The following is a 16,455-nucleotide window of genomic DNA, read 5'->3' on the forward strand; positions in this document are numbered from 1 at the left end:
GAACTGCTGTGAAGAAAGTGTTTTTGAAGAAATATATATATACTTGCTAGGAAGGTTTTACCATAACACTGAGGTAGTATATGGAATGCTAACACTATGTGTGCAAGCAGCAGTCCTGCCTAGCCACTATGTCACAATGGTCCAAATTGTCAGCCCAGCCCCTAAACACACTCAGCTGACTTCACTGAACTGGGAAGAAATCTGATTCTGTAGCCAGCACTGCTGCCATCAGCCTCAAAGTCCAATTTGAATGATGAAAACAAATATCACAGGGCCAAGGAAAGGAGGAACAGGATGCTTAAAAAAAAGAAAAAAAAAAAGTTTGTTGAGTGGCTTAAGTTTGCACAATTGATTAAATGAAAATTCCTTTCTTAGGAGTTCACAGATAACATATAACATTTTTTTTCCTAGCTAGGATGATCTAAACTATTCTAACAGCTTGTCTGTTTTATGACAATTCATTTAGTTTTGGAAAGAGGTATTGACAACGTATTTGTTGCCTGGATGAAAGCCTTGACTGTAACTCTAAGAATGCAGACCACAATCACCACGGTATCCCTAGGACCTGACACAGCACCTGGCACACAGAAGACACCCGCAAGACATGCAGAATCAGTGACTAATGCTGACCAATAATTCCTTTTGAGGCTTGAAGTATAGCTCAGTGGTAGGGTGCTTGCCTAGCATGTGTAAAGGCCTGGGTTCCATCTCCAATACCACCACCACCAACAACAAAAAATCCTGTTGAATTTCAAATGTATGAATGGTGTTCTAGGTAAAAACCACGTAACTCTCTGGGTTCTTTGTACATAGAGTTGGCCTTCTGTATTTGCAGGTTCTGCACCCATGGGTTCAACAGACCCTGGATGGAAAATATTCAAAAGAACAATTATGTCTGTACTGAACATACAAAGACTTTTTTTTTTTTTTTGGTCATTATTCCCTAAACAATATGGTACAATGACTGTTTACAAAGAATTTACATTATATTTGGTATAAGTCATCTAGACAAAATTTAAGCATATGGGAGGACACATATATAGGTTTTATGCAAAGAGTATGTCATTTTGTAAGAGACTTGAGCGTCTGCAGATTTTGGTATTGGGTGGGGATGGGGTGTCCTAGAACCAACCTCCTGAATTACGGAGGTATAACTGTGCCACTGATGTGAACCAGATGGCATTTTGCCAAGAAAGAGTAGAAATACATTTCTTGACTCTTCTTCCACCATCAAATCCCTTGTCTGAAGGGTTCTGACATCATCTGCTGGCAGTCAGAGTTCAAATCAGCTGAGAGATGGAAATGGAGCCAGCTGGAGTATGGCTAGGGCAGGCTGAACTACCTTCTGTGCCGGGTAGAGTCTGTGCTGCTTTTTTGTTACCCTCAGGAGCCTGCTCAAGATGATGCCACATGTTTCAAATAATGGCTGGACCAGGACTCTGGTAGGTGGCAGACACCTGGCTTACTGTGGCAGTTTCTGAGATGGGATGAAGGAAATACCCATGCATCATTAAAAACAGCTAACACAGGGCTGGAGTTATAGTTCAATTGGTAGAGCACTTGCCTAGCACATGTGAGGCACCAGGTTCAATCCTCAGCATCACATAAAAATAAAATACAGGTATTGTGTGTCCATCTAATATTAAAAAAAAAAAAAAAAAACACAGCCAAAGGTAGAGTAAGCCACAGCACACATGTGAATTCAACAAAAAACCCAAATCACTCATAAACGTCTATCATAAGACGACAAGCAAAGTAACTTTGGCTTTACTAATACTCAACTTCTAAAATTTTTCCTCGGTAGATGTTATAATTAATATTCAGGGGACTTTTAAAACTTAAGTCGGTTTCTATAACTTGCAGTTTGCAAAAAGCTCCATTTCCCCTTTGTATCAGTTCTTGAAAATGGCCAGAAAGTTTTCTGAGGTACCTGAAATGAAATTTCTTTGCATTTCATCCCTGTCCAACACTCAGGAAATAGCAGAGCCCTGCTGCAGATGCTGAGGTGCCCAGAGCAGCCTCTCTTGTGACCTACAGTAAAAGCCAGCTGCTACTCTAAGTTAACCCTGGTTTGTTTATATCACAGTGAGAAATCTGCAGGAAGAACTCTCATTGACAACAAACGTTCACAGAATACCCTGCTTCCCACTTCCCATCATTAATCCAGTCTTCTGAAAACCAGGACAACCAAGACAAAGAATGCCTTGAAGGATGTATGGCCATGCATTTGGACTAAGACATTAGGGTAATTATGGCACCAAATTACTTACGAGAAAAAACATGCACACTAGTTCCTACAGAGGAGATTATTGCAAAACTGGTAATAAATTTATCTTTATTATAAATGCTTCCCTTTCAGATTTCTAAGATTTTGAAACATCAAAGCAGTTATAGGAGGTGATAAATCATTAGCCAAGCCCCATGAAAAGTGCCTGGCACTTCAACAGCAGCTGGCATGATGAAGGAAGACATGGAGAACAGTCACATCATCCTCCCAGGTGGAGGAAACTAGCATTCTATCAGGAGCTAATGTTTGGATGGTTGGTTATATTTTCATGAAATAAAAAACACAAACACACTTTTTAGTCTTTTACAGGTGGTGCTATTTTTCACACTGTTACTCAAGACTCAATCTATTCTAGTCAACCAGGTTGAAAATATTAAAATTTTTTTTTAAATGGCAGACTCTTTTTTCTTGGAATTATTTCCTAACTAATACAGTATAATAATTATTCACATACCAATTACATTGATTTGGTATTGTAAGCCATCTATTATGACTTGTATGGGAGGATGTACCATTTCATATAAGGAACTTAAGCATCTTTGGATCCTGGTATACACAGGGGTCCTGAAATCAATTTCTAGGAAAATCTAGGGATGACCATACTTAATGCTTGACCAGCTCAAAGATGTTACTCTGCAGTCTGAAAAGTAGGGAGCACTAAAGGATGCTTGGAGACAATCAGCAACTGACACCTTCTATTACAAAGATGACAATGGTCAGCGGGTCTTAATTCTGAAGAGATATTTTAGAACTGGGCATGGTGGTGCACACCTGTAATCCTAGCAATCTGGGGGGCTGAGACAGGAGGATCTCAAGTTCGAAACCAGCCTCAGCAATTTAGTGAGGCCTGAAATTATGGAGATCTTGTCTCAAAATAAAAAAATAAAAAGGGCTGGGGATATAGCTCAATGGTTAAGCACCTTGAGGTTCAATCCCTGGTAGGGGGAATAAAAAAAAAAAAAAATCAACAGACCAAAAAGCTCTCTGTAACTTAAGACATTTTCTTAGGCATGTGAAAAAATACTTAGAATTCAATTAGAAAGTAAACATTTACTTTAAAAAATAAATAAAAGCAAGTTGCTTTCTGATTTGGGACTGAGGATCCTATCCACAGCATCTGTCTAGTGTGGGTACTAGGCTAGGTTTGTAACAAAACTGAAGACATTTAGTATACTGTCCGATGGGCCAGATAAGGAGACAAGGGTTTTTTAAAAACATTTATTTTTTAGCATTAGGTAGACACAATACCTTTATTTTATTTTCATGTAGTGCTGAGGATGGAACCCAGTGCCTCACGCATGCTAGGCAAGCGCTCTTCCTCTGAGCCACAACCCACAACAATGAAAAGCAAAACTATGCCACAGGGCTGATGAAAGTAATATATGAGGACCAAGAGTTCAGAAGAGGGAGGGATGGTTCCAGCCAGGGCCATCTGGACTTGATGGAGAGAGCAGGAGTTCCCCAGGCACCTCCTATCACCCTGCTTTGGCAGTGGGGCCAAGAAGGCAGGGGCCACTTATTCTGACATCCTTCATCCAGAAGAATGAAGTGCATGCCACTCTGCCCGGTACTCTTTGACCCTTCTGAGTCCCCTCTATTGGGCCAATTTTCCTTCTGAGTCTTCCTTGGCCCCTTCTTCATGCACCTGTCCTGTAAGTGGCCCTGGGTAAAGCCTGGGGAGCCAGACATGCTGAGTCTGAATCACAGGTCAGCCACCTCTCCCTGGGTGATGAAAGGGAAGTTTCTTCATCCTTGTGTCTGTCTCCTCCTCTGTGAGGTAGATTTAATAGCCACACCGACTCCTTCACACATCTCAGGCGCTCAAGACAGCGCGTGGTGTAGAGTGGGCTCTCAGTAAACACAATCTGAGTTACAACAGACCACTGAAAGCTTCTACAACGACCTGTGCCCGTGAAATGATTTCATCTCTCTCTCTCTCTCAAAAAGGAAAAAAAAAAAAAACAAAACTGAACAATTTGTTTTTTTCATTAGCACATTTTCTTTTTTGAGATGGGATCTTACTAGGTTGCCCAGGCTGGCCTTGAACTCCTGAGCTCAGGGGGTGCTCCCACTTCAGCCTCTGCACCCAGCCTCACCGGCACATTTTTCTAGAGAACAGGGAACATGGGCTAATATGTTAATAGCTTCCTACTCTACAAAAGTGGTGGGAGGTGGGCGTACATCTTTTCCTTCCTAGACAATCTCTAAAGCCAACCAGTTTACATAAAATATACCTCCATACACAATACAAATTCCACAGTGGAACACTGGAATGGGAAGCAGCCAGGAGCTTCTGGTATAGGCAAGTCTAGTTCTCCAATACGGCAGACAAAGAAGGACGTGAAAGCAGCTGCCTCGTTTCAGGGCCACCACTGACAGGTCTATGAGCAGAAAGAAAACCAAAATGCTCTCTCTTCATGTCTCTGTGCACAGGACGATTCACCCAGGAAGTACCAAAGAAAAGGTATGACATAAAGCCAATCTCCAGAAATAAAACAGCATTCTTACAAGACCTTGTTTTTACTTACTAAGGAATTTTAAGGGGCAAAAACCCCATCATTTATTTCTTTCAAACGTATCTAGGTGGCTACAAATGAGTTGCTTAAAGCACAGGCTTTAAGGCTGTGTGCTGTCAATCAGTCACCAGTGGTCAACATGGCCACAGGGCCATCTAAGTTGAGCTTCTCTGCAGCTGGGGAACTCTGACTGCCTTGAGAGGTGGAGAAAGAATAAGGATGGTTCCCCGTCACGGGAATACTGTTTCCACGGAACACAGTGTTTCTACCATGCTATTGGGACAGAAGTCAACTCTGCTCCATGTGGAATAGGCAACCCTGCCATTAGAACAAAATCTTCCAAGATAGGGCACCCTGCTTTCAGGCAACCCAGATTAACGTAAAGCCCCCGTGTCACACCACAGCGTGGCCACGATACATGGACCAAGGAAGCGTTTTTCAGCACTGTCACTTCACCTTCTGTTCTGAACTCATCGTACTATCTTTAAGGCACACAGCAGTGGTAGAGAAGGTGACCTTGATTCTTCAAAATTAAAAGGCATTTCTTTTAAGATTTATTTTAAGAGCGTTTGGGAGGACAGGGGAGGGAGGAGCATGGAACAAGGCAGGCCATGCATGGGTCACTGTTGAAGCTGGGCAGTGGGTATAAAAGAGTTCATTATTTCATTCTGTCTGCTAATTCAACTTTTTGAAAGGGCACTTCTGATATGCACATTTAAGTTTCCAGAAGAAACAAAACCCTTTTCTAAGTCCTTATTCCAATCCTTTTTTAAGCTCTTATTAATTTATCAGTGTTCAGATGCTCAGGTTTCTCTGCATCATTAGTAGAAACTGCTGAAAACTCTACTCTGGAGTCAGCACTGATCTCGTGACACGTGGTTGGCCTGACAGAGCTCCAGATGCCTTACACAGGGCCACAGAAACCGGCTCTGTCACAGAGCAGCAGAAGCCAAGAGCTCCTCAATCTGCTTAGTTCTACACAGCATTCCAAGAGAGGAAACCAGAACAGAGCTTGGACTATTTGTTTCTATGCTTTCTTCCTGGGAGGAGCTAGTCTTATAACACTAAAGTGAAAGGTGATGTACGACAATGAAATTGGTGGAAAGACAGAATATTGGATCACAGGTCAGCCACCTCTGATTCAATGGTGGTTCCTCATATCTGATGAAGAGCTTTAGAAAAATACCAATGTCCAGAACACACTCAAGGCCAATAAAATCAGAAGCTAGGAGCTGGTATCTTGAGGTACATGTGCATGTGAGGGGTACGCACACTTGCAAGTATGTGAGTGTATGAGTATGTAAATATGTGTGTACGTATAAGTGTGTGCATACATGTAGCTATACACACATATGCATGTGTTTTACCCTGAGTCTAATGGGCAGCTACAGTTTAGAATTGTTGCTCGAGGCCATACATCTAAGATGTCCTAGAACTCCACAAACACAACCCCTTTTCTCTCCCACTGGCCCTAGAATCCTAAAATTCCTACCATGATAGATCTTGCTCCCACTGGCCCTTGTTTTAACTGTACAAAATGCATCTTGTTAGTCTCCCCAAACATTTAAAGAGATGAAATAGGCTGTGCCAAAGTCGGAAGAAGGATTCTCATTCGTTGTCAAGGTGCTTTTAGGAATCCTACAGAAACACACACAGACATCAAGACAGAGGCAGAGTACAAGAAAAATGCCACTGGAGGACAAGACAGGGAGATGAGTCATCCCACCACTGAGGACTTATCACTCACGATAACTCCTGCCATAAGTTTGGTATTCCAAAACTGCCCATGGGGGTAAAGTGGACAGTATTTTAATTAGGCTTTATAAAGTAACCAGTGGGGGGAAATTGGACAATACTCTAATCAGGTACCATAAAAAATAGAAACAAATGGGGTAAGATCCTCAATTAGGTCATATAGGGAAGAGATCATCTCAGAGCTCAGCATATAAAACACTATTTCCAGACAGAGGATTGTAGTCAGGGGCACTCAACCACTGAGCCACATCCCCAGCCCTCTTTTGTATTTTATTTAGAGACAGGGTCTCACTGAGTTGCTTAGTGCCTCACTTTTGCTGAGGCTGGCTTTGAACTTGCGATCCTCTTACTTCTGCCTCCTGAGCTGCTGGGATTACAGGTGTGTGCCACCATGCCTGGCAAATAAAAGATTCTTATGATGTTTACTAAGTGGTTTCTAAGATACTCTTTGGGGAAAGACATAAACACTTTAAAAGACATAAACACTTCTTTGGAACCTATTGATGATCTTGATGATATAAAGTAATAAAATTTCCTCTTTTTACTTCAGCTGGATGCTTGGCAATGGCACTTTGGATTTTTCTTTCATTAGCTAGGGAAAGTCATGAGATGTAGGTTTGTACCACGATAGTTCAGGGAGGTAGGGGTGTTTCTGAGCCCCTCCAGCCAGCTACAATCCTGAGCTGTACCCTCCTCCCAATGTCTGCTCACTAAGTCTCACAGGTAGCAAAGCTAATGCAGGGCTGGTGTCTAGATCCCATCAGAGAACACTTTCCCAGAATCAACCCTGAACCAGAGTGTAACAGATGGCTGTAGAGTCCCTCAGGGCCCAGGAACCAGCTCCCACATGGGAGGGACTTGTCAGGAGCTAGGCATGGTGGCGCACACCTGCACACCTGTATGTAATTCCAGCAAACACAGCAGCTGAGGCAGGAAGATGGCAATTTCAAGGCCAGCCTGGGCAACTTAGCCAGACCTCTCTGGGTTCAATCTCTAGTAGCAAAAAAAAAAAAAAAAAGTATATACCTATATAAATATTAAAAATATATATTAGATGGATGAGTAGATATGATAAAAGTTACCCTTAAGTTGACTGAACCTTTAGTGAGGGAGGTTCTGGGCAGGGCATATCTAAAGGCTTATTAGGACAACCTGCTGGGAGTTTACCTAGACCATCACCTACAACTAGTGTGGTTCAGTCCAGCTGAAATGGCCTCACACTTATTAGGCCAGGGCTACACCACTGATTTGCTCCCTAGCCAGAGATATTTTACATCACTTTTAAGCATTTCATCTTCCAAACGTGGTGCTTACCACGTCCTCACTGCGTCTCTCAATAAGGAGAAGTGACAGCGCCACAGCAACATGTGGCTCAGGGCTGTCCCCGCAGCAAAGCCCAGAGCTCAGCCAGGTCCAAGAGTCCTCCACACTGACACAGAATCCAGGAGACAAGGCTCCCATCTAATTTACTGTACTGTTTTTTGATTCACTGCTTTTTATTTAATAATTATTAACTATCATCAATATCCCTTTGTGTCTAATCTACTATTTATTATTCTCAATGAGTTAAACGTCTTTGTAAAATACCTTGTGGATGAGGCATTTTTATGGTCACTGGAGAGGAGTTTCTAGGGGTCAGGCATGGGGAAGGGCCACCTGCAGGAAGACACCCGAAGAGGATGTCTTAAAAGAAAGGCATCAAGTTTCATAGAACGAGCTTATTCAATAATTCTGCCTTTTGGTGTCTCCTTCCATGTAGGATTATTTCAGTGTTCATCTCTATTCATGATACCTGAGGTAGAAGATCATGAAACTCTGACTTGATTTCATTAGGTCTGGACTCAAAATTATCAACCCAGGTAGACTCAGGTCTTGACTTTACAAGACACTATTAGTTAACAGCGTTCACATCATCTAGAATGGTAATGAATCTATGGGTCAGCTCAGACAGAGGGTGGGGTCTCTCACAACCAGTACAGAGGAAAAAGTGAGAGGATTACTGCAACCCTTCACTTAATGGTCCAGGCTAGGGGGAGGCAGAGCTGTGCAGACAAGCTACTGTTGGCCAAGCAGCCCTGTAGGTCTGGACTGGTTTATTTATCAGCCTCTGCTGTATGAATTGGACTGAAATAGAGGTTCCAGTCACAAGGGTTTTTAGAGTACAGCTTGTTTTTGACCATGATTTTGCCCGATGTTTTTGAAGAGACTCTCCACCTTACTCCCCTTGCCCAAGAATTGGCACAATCCTTCTTAAGCCACTTTGAAAATACTAGCCATAAAGAGGATTACCCATGAGATCAATACTAATCTCTGGAACTTTCACTTGATGCCCCACCCCTTCTTTAGTGTGTAGTAAGTGGGAGATGGAAATAAACTATCTGCATTCATTATAGTTGGATACCCCTTCCCTATGCAATCAATGATCCACTCTCAGTCACTATGAGTTAACTTACAATTTCTAAAGCATTATATAAATGAAACCTTACTATATGTACTCAAATTGTGTTTAACATTTTCATGCAGCATGATTTTGAAATCCATTCATGCTGTGTTGTGTGTGTAGGTGGTTCCATAGTTTGGTAGATAGTATTTCACGGTATAGATGTAACACAATTTATTTATCCATTCAACTATTGATAAACATTTACAATTTAACGTTTATGCACAAGTCTTTTTATATACATTTACATTTCTTTTGGATAAATACCTGGGAGAAGAATGACTGAGACATATGGCATCCCTGGCCTGCCTTTTACTTTGAGACAGCGTCTTGCTAAGTTGTTCAGGCTGGCCTCAAACTTGCCATCCTCCTGCCTCAACCTTCCAAGACTTACACTATGTTTAACTTATATATGTTTAACTTGAGTTGTAATAAAATTCCAGTCACTGCACATGCTCATCAACACTTGGTATTATCAGACTTTCAAATTTTAGCCTTTGTAATGAGTATGGAGTGAAGTTTCATTGTAGTCTTAATTTACATTTTCCCTGATGAAAACTGATGTTGATTATCATTTCATGTGCTTACTGGACATTCCTATATATTCCTTTCTGAAGTGTGTGCTCAAATCTTTTGCCCATTTTTAAAGGTTTTGTCTTTTTACTATTGAATTGTAAGAAGCTTTTTATATATTCCAGATGCAAATCTACTGTGTTGGAAATATTCTCACTCTGTAGACTGACTTTTTGTCTTAATGATGTCTTTTAAAGAGCAATGATTTTTAACTCTGGAAAAAGTCTAGTTCAATTTTAAAAGTTATAAGAGGGCTGGGGATATAGCTCAGTTGGAAGAGTGCTTGCCTTGAATGCACGAGGCCCTGGGTTCAATCCCCAGCACCACACACATACCCACAAAAAAAGGTTTTAAGAAAAACTTTGCCTTTCTTAGCATTGCAAAGATTTTTTTCTTACGCTTTTTTCCTGAAAGTTTTATAGTTATACATTTTTCTCTTAAGGCTATTATCCATTTTGACTTAAATCTTGTGAATGGTGTAAGAGTAGTTAATTTTTATCCATTAGGGTATCCAATTGTCTCAGCATCATTTATTGAAAAAGCAAAAAATAAAACAAAATGAAAATCCCTTTTTTCCTTATTAAAATTTCTTGGTTTGTTGAAAATCAATTAAAATAGTAGACATGTGCCTATTTCTGGATTCTATTCCATTGATCTATCTATATGTCTTATGCTTCTGCCAATCCCATGCTATCTTGACTACTGAAACTTTAATCTTCTCCACTAAAGTCTAGTTCAAACTCATCTGACTAGTTTAAGTCTTGAAGTTAGGCAACTTTTTTATTCTAGGTTCTTTGCAATGCTACATAAAAATTACTGAGTCTTTTGATCCAATGAACATGGTATATCTCCCCATTTGTTTACATTTTATTTATTTATTTACTCGTGTATTTAATTTTTGCAGTACTGGGGACTGAACTCAGGGGTAGTATACCACTGATCTATATCCCTGGCCTGCCTTTTACTTTGAGACAGGGTCTTGCTAAGTTGTTCAGGCTGGCCTCAAACTTGCCATCTTCCTGCCTCAACCTTCCAAGTTGCTGGGATTACAGGCAGGCACCATTATGTTTGGGTTAGATCTTTAATTTGCTCAACAATGTTTTTTAGTTTTAAGTACACATATTTTGTTAAATTTACGAAGTTGTTCTTTTATTTTTACTTTTATTTTTTTTAATATTTATTTTTCAGTTTTCGGCAGACACAACATCTTTGTTTGTATGTGGTGCTGAGGATCGAACCCGGGCAGCACGCATGCCAGGCGAGCATGCTACCACTTGAGCCACATCCCCAGCCTTATTTTATTTTTTACTGTTTTGTAGTGCTGAGAATGAAACCCAGGGCCTCATGCATGCCAAGCAAGGTGCTCTACTACTAAGCTACATCCCCAGTCCCAATCCTTAAGTATTTTGTACTACTGAATGCTACTGTAAATGAAATCACATTTAAAATTTCAATTTCCAAGTGTTCATTGTTAGCATGCAGGAAAAAAGTTGATTTACATCCTGTGTCTTTGCTAAATTATTATAGGACATTATTAATTCTGGTAAAACTTTGTTACAGATTCATTAGAATTTTCTATAAAAGGGGTCATGTCCAATGCAAATAAAGACAGTTTTTTCCCCAATCTGTATACTTTTATTTTATCTCTGGTTATCACATTAGCTAAGACCTTCAGTAGAAATTGGAGCCAGGTGTGGTGGTGCATGCCTGTAATCCCAGTGGCTTGGGAGGCTGAGGCAGGAGGATCACAAGTTCAAAGCAAGTTTCATCAAAAGCAAGGTGCTGAGCAACTCAGTGAGACCCTGTCTCTAAATAAAATACAAAATAGGGCTAGGGATGTGGCTCAGTGGTCAAGTGCCCCTGAGTTCAAACCTCAAAACCAAGAAAAAAAAAAAAATGGACATACATGACTTATTTAGAGGCAAGGCAGTTGTTGTTGTTTACGTTAAATGTTGATGTTACTGTACACAGAGGCCCTTTAGCAAATTCAGAAAGTTTCCTTTTATTCCTAGTTTGGTGATTTCCTTTTCCTTTTCCTTTTTTTTTTTTTTTTTTTTTTTACTTTTTATTTTGTTGATCTGGTAGATCACACTGATTCTCTAATGTTAAACTAAACACATATGTTTGTAATATCTTACTTGATCTTGACAAATTAGCTTTTCACTAAATGTCATTGGCAATATTTTGGCAAGAATATTTGCATTTATATTAGATACTGGAACACTGGCCTGTAGTTTTTCTTAGTGTCTTTTGTCAAGTCTTGTTATCAGAATAATACTGGGCTGGGGATGTGGCTCCAGCGGTAGCCCGCTCGCCTGGCATGCATGCGTGGTGCTAGGTTCGATCCTCAGCACCACATACAAATAAAAAAAAAAAATAAAGATGTTGTGTCCGTTGAAAAATAAAAAATAAATATTAAAAAATTCTCTCTCTCTCTTAAAAAAAAAAGAATAATACTGATCTCATAAAATTATTCCTTTTTTTAATTTTCTGAGAGCCTCGATAGGATTACTATGATTTCTTCCTTAATTGTTTGATAGAATTCACCAGTGAAATCATGTGAGTCCATAGTTTTCTTTGTAGGAGGACTTGAATCATGAATTTAATTTATTTTGTGTGTGTGTGTGTGTGTGTGTTTAAAATAGAATTTATTTTGTGCTTTGGATGTGGTTTGAAGTACAGGACACCGGTTGCTTTGAAGTCTTACAGAATTATGTAGCTAAGCATACTTACTAGTTTTTTGTCTTGTTTTATTGGTGCATTATAGTTGTACATAATGATGAAATCTGTTGTTACGTATTTGTATATGCACATAATGTAACAATATGATTTTGCCATATCACTCCCCAACACTCCTCTACCTCCTTGCCCTCCTCCTCTCCCTTTGTCCCTTTCCTCTGTTGAGCTCCCTTTTAATTTTCATGAGAGCCACCCTGCCCCCTTCTATTCCTTTTCCGGCTCTAACTTCCACAAATGAGAGAAAACTTATAGGACCCTTGCTTGACCTTCTGAACTTGGCTTATTTTGCTTAACCTAATGGTCTCAAGTTCCACCTGTTTTCCTGCAAATGACATAATTTATGTTTCTTGAATTTCATTTAATAGAAATTAAGCTATTTGGCTTTTCTATTTCTTTTTGCGTCAGTTTTGGTAATCTTTGCCTTTTATTTGGAGACAGGGTATCACTGAGTTGATCACATGCCTGTAATCCCAGCAACTTGGGAGGCTGAGACAGAGGGATAGCAAGTTTGAGGACAACCTCTACAATTTAGTGAGACCCTGTCTCAAAATAAAAAAATAAAAAGACTGAAGATATGGCTGAGTGGTTAAGCACCCTAAGTTCAATCCTTAGACCAACAACAACAACAACATCCGACAGACAGAAGAAACAAGAAAGTGTACTGATAACTGTTTAAAGTAAGGTGATGCATGGCATTTCACTGTGCTGTTTTACTTTCTAAAATTCTCCAGAACAAAAAACTAACCAAACTCAAAAGAGAAGTATGTACATAACTAAAGAACAGTAACTGCCTTCTGGGCAATGGATTCATGGGTGAAATTTCCTATGTTAGAATGTCACATTTTTAAAAATAGTTTTTAGTTGTTGATGGGCTTTTATTTTATTTATTTGTATGTGGTGCTGAGAATCAAACCCAGTGCCTCGGGCATGCTAGGCAAGCGTGCTACCACAGAGCCACAACCCCAGCCCCATGAGAATGTCATATTTTAATATATCAGGAGTACTGTCTCTCTTTCAAGTCCCGTGAATGCAACCAGGAAGCTTCTAGCTGAAACTCAGATGCTCATTTGCTCTGCAGTAATTCTGACCACATTATCTTTTCAATAGTGGAAAGACTGGGTTGGAGTAGTAAATCTCTAAGATCCCATGAAGACACACCAGGATTTCCAGAATGGTACAGACACAAACAGAAATTCGGAAAAGTGAGACCTCAGCCTGAGCTGGACTGAATGGCTGGAGAGGATGGTGGAAGCAGGACTTCATGGGAGGGGGAGCTCTGGCTGGCTGGGGGTGGGTACGCTCACATGTTGGGTGACAGCATGAATAAAGACAATGCAGGAGAAAGTCACACAGTTTGGTGGCAGGTGGTGTGTAAAAGGCAGACCCAAATGAAGCAGGAGGTCTGGACCAGTAACAGGAGAAATAATGAAGTTTGATTACTAAGTAGAGATCAGATCACAGAAGGAAGAGTGTGGTGGTTACCAAGGAGTGGCTGATAGCTGCATTTGGAAAAAGGTTATTGAAGAATTATTGGGTTGTGGACTATTTAGAAAAATCCAGGCATAGAGAAGGGTTCTTGCAGCAAGAAGACAGATTTGAAAATCACTTGGAAAAAAACAGTAGGTATTAGGGAAAGTACCATCAATATAATGACTGAAGCGAAGACTGGAACCAAAGGCAAGTCCAAGATAAAGGCCTCAGCCTCTCTGTTAGGAACTTCTTGTGCCAGAGAAAGGGTGAGGGAGAGAGTAAGAGGTGGGGTGAGAGAGAAGCCCAGACAGAGACAGAGAGAGAAGGCACATCTTCCTGTCTAGAAAGAATTATGAAACTACCAAGGAAATTCTGAAAGCTAACTGCTGCCCCAGGAGGGATCTCAAACAGGTAGAGATGCAAATATGTCGGGTTGGAAGCAATCACAGCAGGATTCCAGGATACAAGGTGAGGCCTCTTGCTCAAACATTTCTAGCCTAAAACACCTGAAAAAAAACGGGACACACCAAAACAGCAGGGTTCAATGAAGCCATTTGGCATGGAGACAGAAAGGAAAGGTGACAGAGCCACATGCAGTGTCCCTGAGGTCTCCTCTAATTTACTCTAAGGCTGACAGCTGGCACAGAGTCCAATTTGTTCCACTCTGCTCAGCCACAGTCTTGGGCCTCCTAGATGCCAATGCCACCAGTTTTACTATGGCTCTCTCACCGAATAAGAGCTTTTATAAATCAAATGAAGTTGCTTCAAGTTTACATTGACTGTTTACTTGTTGGCTAGGGAAATTTTTCACTGTTAATCATTTACTTCTGTACAAAACAACCTTTATTTCTATCACATGATTAATAATTCTTCTAATGTCATAACCCCAAATACATATCAAAGCCACAAGGACACACACATTCCCCGAATTCAAGCATATTTTTCTTCATGTGACTTCTGTAGGAAAGGGAACCAGTAGCTGCGAGGCTGGTAAGAGAACAATAATCTTATTATTTATTAAAATATGCCATAGTGCCCCAAACCCAGCTCTTAGACTACTTCACTGATAACACAGGGCTGGGGTTTGGCTGCCATCTCTGCGTACCAACTACATACATAAGCCACCAGAGAAATATTCTTTTGGGTTTGCAGGGCAACTCACGAGGCAGGAATAATTATTACCCCAATAATCTCAAGAATCAGAAAGAAAGTCATTTGCCCTGGTGCCACATGGTTGATGACACACAGTTCTACCATGGTTTCTTTCTTCCTTATCCAGTTTTGTTAGGAGTGGCCATGTGCCCAATCAAAGTATCCATTTACAAGGTTGTTTTAGACTCCCAGATCCTGGCCAGTTAGGTGTGGCAGAAGCTCCCTGACAAAAAGCCAGGGCTCCATTGGTGGTTTGCTGCCCTTCCCCTGCCTCTTGCCTGGAATGTTGACTTAAGAGATGCCACCTGGTGCACATGAACACGGAAGCCACCTGCCTGCTCACCTCCAGCTATCCTCCCTGTTTTACCTATGGGTAGTATGCCTGTTGGCAGCTCAGTTCAGATCTCAAGAGACATGGCAAGCTGGGGCTGGGGATATAGCTCAGCTGGTAGAGTGTTTGCCTAGTGTGCACAAGGCCCTGGGTTCAATCCCCAGTACCACCAAAAAAAAAGAAAAAAAAAAAAAAGAGAGAGAGAGAGAGACAGACAGACAGACAGACATGGCAAGCAAGTTCAGTCAGGATTTCAACATAGGGTCAGCCTGCCTCTAACACCTGGAGCACCACTGAGTTCCAGGGCCAGATTACCCACTGCTCATACAGGGCCAGATTTTAAAAGCTGTGGTAGCCTGAAGGACAGGGGAATGGTAAAGTGGGAAGAGAAATTTCCCATCATTTCCCACACTACAGTAAGACATCAAGAACACATCAAAATTCAAATTGTTCCACTAATAAAATAAGTCAATTATAGAAAATTTAAGATTAGAAAAATATAATTATTAAAAGAAAAACCTTCTCTTCCAAATATGCCACTAACAAAATAAAGAAATCAAAGATTGGTAAAACCTAATATATAAAAATTTCATAGTGGATGCATTATGCTTCCGGTCACTTGATTTTAATATCCATATAAAGAGAAGCTGGCTAGTGACTGTGATTAACTGATGTGGCTTTTTTTTAAGTCTGAAACTCATAATGACTCTTTTAAAATTGTTCTAAAAGAGATTACTGTTAGACAACATTTAAAAATTCAATTTCCTTGTTGGTTTCTTTTTTTGATTATTTATTTATTTACTGAAATTGTCGATAGACCTTTGTTTATTCACTTATTTACATGTGATTCGAGAATCGAACCCGGTGCCTCACACGCTAGGCAAGCACTCTACCACTGAACCACAATCCTAGCCTTCCTTGTTAGTTTCTTCCTCTGCTCTTTAAATCCACAAATGGTTTGGCTCTGAAAGAAACAGTTTAAAAAGAAGTCCCCAAATAGACTGCATGCAAATCCGAGACTTAAAACCCAGAACCTCTCATCTAACACCCTACCCCTTGCATCAAGCTGAGGTTCCAGGCCATGGTGATTTTTAACCTTGGCTGTACAATTTGGACCCGACAACCACATGACAGCAAATAATATTCTTAACAGGAAACTGTTGGGTGTGACCTAACAGGTGTTAAGCAAACC

The 16,455-nt window shown here is 40.5% G+C and overlaps 1 protein-coding gene and 1 non-coding gene across 2 annotated transcripts in view; one reads left to right on the top strand and one right to left on the bottom strand.

Annotated features, from left to right (window-relative positions):
- Lats2 (large tumor suppressor kinase 2) overlaps nucleotides 1-16,455 on the bottom strand; it is a 73,099-nt gene that overhangs the window by 35,955 nt on the left and 20,689 nt on the right. The gene's annotated exons all lie outside the window — the stretch shown is intronic.
- On the top strand, nucleotides 15,363-15,435 carry Trnat-agu (transfer RNA threonine (anticodon AGU)). Its single transcript has one exon. It is a non-coding gene; the product is annotated as a tRNA-Thr (tRNA).

This window comes from Urocitellus parryii, chromosome 2 (assembly GCF_045843805.1).
Source record: "Urocitellus parryii isolate mUroPar1 chromosome 2, mUroPar1.hap1, whole genome shotgun sequence".
In the NCBI taxonomy this organism is placed as follows: Eukaryota; Metazoa; Chordata; class Mammalia; order Rodentia; family Sciuridae; genus Urocitellus; species Urocitellus parryii.